The 7,377-nt window shown below is 32.0% G+C and overlaps 1 pseudogene; it reads left to right on the plus strand.

Moving 5' to 3' along the window:
- Positions 1 to 2,678: 2,678 nt before the first annotated feature.
- Positions 2,679 to 4,351, plus strand: LOC149192296 (glycosyltransferase family 92 protein At1g27200-like; annotated as a pseudogene).
- Positions 4,352 to 7,377: the final 3,026 nt, after the last annotated feature.

Genomic DNA, 7,377 nt, shown 5'->3' on the forward strand with positions numbered 1-7,377 from the left:
TAACACATGCGTGCTCCTACTAACAATGTGTATGTTGCTAAAATTCTATGTTGGAAAGTGTTGAATTTTCCTTGTACCCCAAATCTGGTTTATGTCTAGACTTGATCATAAACACACTTAAGGTACTCAACTAAAATAACTTTGCACAATGAAAATATAGCAACAAAGAAATTAATTAAGTACATATATTTATATGTCCCAAATATCGTCCTTTATTAATCCATTAATAAAATAATCATTAAGGCTTTCGTACTAGGGACCATGGCCCTTTAGATCTTTGATACAACTAGTATACATAGTATAAAAAACTTAGGCTTAAGATCTATTCCATCAAATCAACAATCTTCCCAAAAATAAAATGCATACATGAGCTAGTGCCTTCAGCCCATGGTCCTTGGATTTTTATTGTCCTTGGAAACCAATCCTTTTGCAACCACACTACAACTTCTCGATTTTTTATTTTTTTTATTTTTATTTTTTTAATTTTTTAATTTTTTAATTTTATTTAATTTTATTATTTATTTATTTATTTTATTTTTATTTTATTTTTATTTTATTTTTATATTTTATATTTTATTTTATTTTATTTATTTATTATTATTTTTTTTTAATTTTTTTTAATTAATTAATTAATTTAGTTTATTTTATTTATTAATTTATTATTATTATTATTTTTTTTTTTTCAGATCGAAAAACTAACTTTATTCTTGCAGATCTTACCTTTCAACAATTAGATCTTACTTTCTTCTTGTAGATACAATCTTCCAACACTCAAATCTCACTTTCTTCTTACATATATGACCTTCTAGCACTCATATATGATTTTCTTCTTGCAGATATGAGCTTCCAACACTTATATTTGAATTTCTTCGTGCATATATGACTTTACAACACTCAGATCTGACTTTCTTCTTGCAAATTTGGACTTCCAACACAAAGATCTTACTTTATTCTTGCAAATTTGGCCTTCTAGCACTTACATTTGACTTTCTTCTTACAATATGACCTCCCAACACCCACATCTAATTTTCTTCTTGCAAATATGACCTTCCAACACTTGGATCTGACTTTCTTCATATTTGACCTTCCAACACTGTGGCTAGATCCTCCTACTCGGTCTCCTTCTCCCTTTTGGAAGAAAATCCCTTAGATGACCAAATCATGGAGAAATTTGGCCTCCTTGGGGGTTTTCCTTGTCCGTCAAGAAACCCCTATTTTACCACTCAACAACAAATTAGATTAAACAATTAAGTAACTTAGGTCTCAAGGATTTCCTCATGAGTGTTGACGCTCGCTCTTTCACTTTTTCAAATTTCCCATGCATTAAACAATCTTTATTCAATTTCATTTAACATATTAGTTGCATCATTCAACTTAGGCCTCCTTTCATAGGCTTTAACACATTAATTGCTTCATTCAACTCAACCCTCCTTTTATAGGCTTGCTCTTCACAAGTAATATTAGAGTTTTCTTATTGTATAACAAAAATAGTTGTTATCATGTTGAATTTTCGAAATTATAAAATGATTAAATATAATTAATTAAATCTAAGTGAATTATTTAAATATAATTAATTAAATCTAAGCGAGTTGAGTTTAGACCTCTGAATTGAGTTTTAACATATTTAAAATAAAATAATATAGTTAAATAATTTCAAAATATTATATATATATATATATATATATATATTGACTTTTAGGAAAAATTAATGTTATATTAATGATAAAAATAATATAAATAAATATAATGAAATGACTTATGTATAAACACTCAAACTATTACTTAACCATATTTCAACACCACCAATATTGCTAGTATTAATTAATTATTGAAAGAAACCATGAGTCCAATATTAAAATATTTTTAAAATGTTGTAAACATTAAATCAAAGAACAAATCACACATCACAATGATATAGCCTAATATCTAAATGGAAAAAAACTAGATTATTATGAGGAAACATGCCATATAGAAAAAAGGAGCGCTGTTGGGCAGCAAGTCCCTGCCTTGAGTGAAAAAACATATAAGAAAAGCACATGTTCAACTTAAGTTGGCTAAGCTTGATGACGTTGTGTATGTGGGTCCTCACAGCCTTGGGTGTGGCCTATACAACAAGAAACAAGAGAGTAAACAAAATAAAAATACCTCCTGTACAAAGAGAGTGAACAAAACAAAAATATTAGAAATTCAACTCCTCCTGCATGACATACATGTTGAATGAATTCAAATCAATGAACCCTTCAAGAAGTAAATTGTTAGTATCTTTTAGAAACTTTTTAGTATTAAATGATTGTAGAACAAAGTAAAGAATGCCAATCTACTTACTATCTATATCTCCAAGCTTAGTCATAACGTCTACGAATCTCTCATGAAGGTTTGTAGTCAACCTCAAGCAAGGCTTTGGGTCTGTTGATAGAACTAGCCCTGTTTCAGTTGGAACATGGGTTGTCTTTGGCTTGTGGCAGTTATGCATGAGATGTTGCATGCTATCTTATTACAGTGTTATATCCCTATGTTGGGATTTAGTTTTACATTAATACAACAACATATGGTATTTTGTTTCCTTTGTTTCCTTAGTGACCAAGGACTTGTAGCATACTTTGAAAGCTAATCTTTGATAGAAAAATGAGGTTGCAATTTTGGATGATAGATGATAGATGCAGTGTTTTAGGTTTATGATGTTTGGGATTCATTGTGTGGCAGATTTTTACCCTCCACCTAGAGGAAGGCTTGTTATCCAAGCACATCATCCTCAACTCCTGCCTAGAAATAATGCAGTTGAAGAACGAGTCATGGACAAGGATAACTCTCTTCTGGTCCAAGATCTTGTCACTTTGCCAGAGCATGTTTTGCTGCTCTTGAAAACATGTGATGGATGTTTTCCTTACAAAAGGATGAGTTTGAATGTGTGTATGGTGAGAGCCTTCGAACTCCTGCCATCTCTGTGGATATGAAACAACAAGACTTGAAAATTGTGAGGTGCCCACATCCTCCACAACCAAAGTCTACAAATGGAGTGACCTTAACTATAAAACTCAACGAAAATAGAATTATGCTTCCTTCGCAAGCTAGGTATCCAAAGAATTTTGCATGGAGGATGCTTGTTTATGAGGCAGTAGTAGAACTAGAAAACCTGATGCTATTCGTCAAAGGATTGAACATGAGAAGAGGAAATATTTCTAATACTAATAATATTTTCTATGTTTTTGGTTCCAATTTGGACACCGATCTGCTTAATTCTAGGGATTTCAAGAAATGGGACACCATGGATTTGGGCAGCAAGGTTTTTAAGACCAAGGTTTTGGTGGCTGCTCAAGAAGTGATCAAATGTGAGAAGCCTAATGACTTAGAAATAAAAGAAATTCAAAGTTTGAAGGCTTTTGTATGGAGATACATAAGTGGTTTAATTTCATCTGTATCTAGGATTGATGTTAAATCCATAATGAGATCCAACCTGTGCAACTGCTTAAGCCTCTCCATTAGGTTTATGCTTGCACAATGATTTGGAACCAAGATCCATTTCTCAGAGAATAGATCATGTACCATGGCTATCTAGGTGTCCAGAGGTGGTTTCTTTATGATAAGAACAATGATGAAAACATAGAAGTGATAACATCCTTGGGTTCTTTCAACGTGAGTAGACATATGTGGCCATGGATTAAAACCCAAGAGGTTGGATTCTCCCATTGTGCATTGTGAGCTTGCCAAGAATGTCAATGGGTGGCTTTCATGGACGTAGATGAATTTTTGAATCCTATAGAATATATTCAGAATGAGACTATGCCAACAGATTCTACTCAAACAAGCCCTTACAGTCATGGAAAGGCTAATCAATAATGCAACATCTACATATCCAGGCTTATTCAAAATAGGAGAAATCAAAGTTGATTGTCATAGCTTTGGCCCACCTGGATTGAAGAAACACCTAGATGAAGGTGTGATAGCAGGTTACACCTGTAGGCTGAATAGAACAAAGAGGCATAAATCTATCATTCTCTTATCTGCATTGAACCAAAGCCTGATAAACATAGTCCATCATTTTCATCTCAGATAGGGCTATTATTACATGAACCTTCCTATAGGATTTGTAGTGTTCAATCACTACAAATACCAAGTTTGGGACACATTCAAGGCCAAATTCTTCAGAAGGGTGGAAACTTATGTAACAGACTGGCAAGAGAATCAGAATGAAATTTCTAGGGACCGAGCTCCTAGACTTGTTCTTGCCAACCTTTGCCTACAAAAAACCAAAAATTATCAAATACCCCGTTGGGCCTCCAAAATGTCATCCTCTTTCACCCTCATTTCTATCATTTTACCATATTCCATAGCTCTTTACCATATTTTGTAGCTCCATAACCCTACATTAATACCATTTGCATGATCATATGGGTTTATCATTATTATTTTCCAAGTCATTTATTTTAAGTATTTTAAGATAATTTATGATTAAATATTAGGAAATTAGCATGTTTTCATATATATCTAAAAGTGGGATGAGTTTTATGATGTTGTAGGCCTATTTGAAGATTCTAGAAGAGTCTTATTTGGCCACTCAACCACAAATTCGAATTTCAATTTCAACTCATGAAGATTTGTGGAATATTTGTAGAAGATTTGGATCATTGACTAAGCACATTCAAAGGAGAAGAATCATGGATGTTTTGATATGTGTCTCCTAAAGATGTGTGAGAGGATTTGTATCTCATATTTTTAGGTAATTGGTTGTAACCACAAGAGATAATTGTGGATCTAGGAGAGATTTGTGGATCTACATTTATTGATTAGTTATCTTAAGTTTTTGTATAAATAGGAGTGCATTCTTCATTCAAAGGTATTCCATCTAAGATATGAGATATTATAGAATAGAGAATAATGGAGAAGAAATGATTAATATAATTTGTAAAGTGAGGATATAGAGAAAGAGAGTTTAATTATTGTGATATGTTTGGAACTTTCTCCAACTTCATTTTATGGAATACATGTTGCTACTTTGATATCCAAGCTTTGATAATCATTCGGTGTGCTTGCTGAGGAGCAGAGGGCCCCCATAAACCACAACTTGCACACCTCTTTCCTTTGTTGTAAGTATTTATGTTATTTCATTTATACAAGTTTAGTTTAGTTTCTTTTATGTTATTTTGATTATATGTTTTTATGTTTATTTCATTAATGTTGTTTTTTTAAGATTGATTTAATTTCCTTATGTTTGGATTGGATTGGCACACTAGTAATCTCACATTAGTAATCTCATAGACTACTAGATTAAATTACTTTTTCATTTCATAGATTAGATTAGAATTTTGGTTTTTGTAGAGTTAGTCTTTGAGAGAGAACATGCTTGAGAGAGAACGTGTGCACTTGCTTTTCATTTGCTTTGTAATTGATTTGAAGTTTCTTGCATTAGATTAATCTATTTTGAGAAATAATCACCTAGTATACATAGTACACGTATACCTCATGAGTTCACGAACCGCAGGTTGACAATTTAATGATAGGGATTTAACTTACAATTAAATCACCCAAAATTTTGGTGCTATTGCTAGGGAGGTATACATAGGTGCTTATTTAGAAAGTTTAGACAAACTCATGATAGTTGCATTCATTCTTAGATGAACTGTTAAAATCATATCAAAATCGTATGGGATGCATGAATTTAAATTCTTTTTGGATAATGTAAGAGTCTCAATACTAATCCATTTGTTAAGCAAGAGCTCTAGATCAGCAAAGGAACTAAAATGATGCTCAAGCATTTGTTGGAAAGAAAATGATATGCCCTATAAGGGTCTTCTCAAGCTCTTTTCCTAGTTCTAGAATAGCCACCAAGGATAGAGTTGCATCCCAAGAAGTAGTAAAAGAACAAGAGATCCAATGGAATACAACTGATGAGAAGCAACCATTTGAGCCAGAAATTGAAGAATTTTTAGCATGTTTATCTCTAGATCATTGGTACCCTTTAGAGAATGAAGAGCATCTTCCAGAATAAATTCAAGGCATGATAACTAATGAAGAGAACCAAGAAAGAAAGGACTACATTGAAGATTGGTTCCAAGCAATTACTAGGCCACAACATTCCTTCATTCTTCAACAAATCTTGTCACCAAAAGTACAACTAGTCTCTCATATCCTAGAGGACATAGAGATATATTTTTCAGAATAGAGAGTAGTGAACTTTGAAGCCATTTCCAATATACTTGAAGAAAAGTTTTCATTTTTTTTAGGTAGAGTAGGGTAGAATAAAGGAATAAAACCATGATTTTGTTTTTGTTTTGTGATTTCATTGTGGTGTAGTAAGAGCCACTTCATTCACTAACCATTTGCAAGAAGATTTATGAGGAAAATGGACATTCATGAAAGAGGGAGAGCTAAAAATTTTAGGTCTGATATTTTTCCAATGATTTCTAAGTTTCAGATTTTAAAACAAAAAAAGTAATTGTTAAATTTCAAAGCATGCTCTCTTCTGCGCCTTGTTGCGACCTGGAAGATCAGAAAGTAAGAATTAAATAAATGGCTTTGAAAAGTTTTCAAGAATGGTTTAAGTTGTTGACGATGTAAAAAATGACTAAATTAATTTTTGTTTTCAATCTTCAATTTGATTTGTCTCCATTTGCTAACAAAAATTTCATTGAATTTTATTTGTATCACTTAAATAAAAATATGTAGTTTTATTATATATATAAAAAATTTAAAAATAAAACAAAAAAAAATACAAAATGTAGAAATTAAACTGAATATATCTCACAAACTAGGAATTGGGTTCTCGTAATTTTTGTACAGAAAGTGCATAATATTCTAATGAACAATCCCTGTAAATTTTACCCAAACCGCTTCATAGTTTTCGAGAAAATGAGTATCATCACCTTCATCTATTTCAATTATATCTCAATATCCATGCATGGGATCAATATTTTTTTTGGTTAAGAAGCATTAGGACCATAGGAACCTTCCTACAAAATTTCAGCTCAATCTGATGTGTAGTTTGTGAGAAAATCGTTTCTAAAGTTTGAAAAAAATTGTCGAAACACATCATCACCTACAACCATTTCGATTATATCTCGAGATATGTCCATTGGATGGTGTTGATTTTTGGTATGCATAAAGATAAGAACAATAGGAACATGTCTACAAAATTTGAGAAAAATCCAATGGATAGTTTGTGAGAAACGAGCCCACGAAGTTTGTTGTAAAACGCTTGTAGCAGCTTGCAACAAAAACAATAATAAAAACATTTCGAATGTTATTCATATCACAATAATGAGTTGTGGCACAATGGTTAAGATTGATTGTTTTTCAAAAGGTTGTGGGGTCAAACCCCATCCACTCCACTCTTTGAGCCACCTTTTACTCACATAATCTATCAAAATATAGTTTAAAAAC

This window comes from Pinus tabuliformis, chromosome 2_2, assembly GCF_031772625.1.
Source record: "Pinus tabuliformis cultivar Carrire ecotype Pingquan chromosome 2_2, CPIR1, whole genome shotgun sequence".
NCBI classification, from domain to species: Eukaryota; Viridiplantae; Streptophyta; class Pinopsida; order Pinales; family Pinaceae; genus Pinus; species Pinus tabuliformis.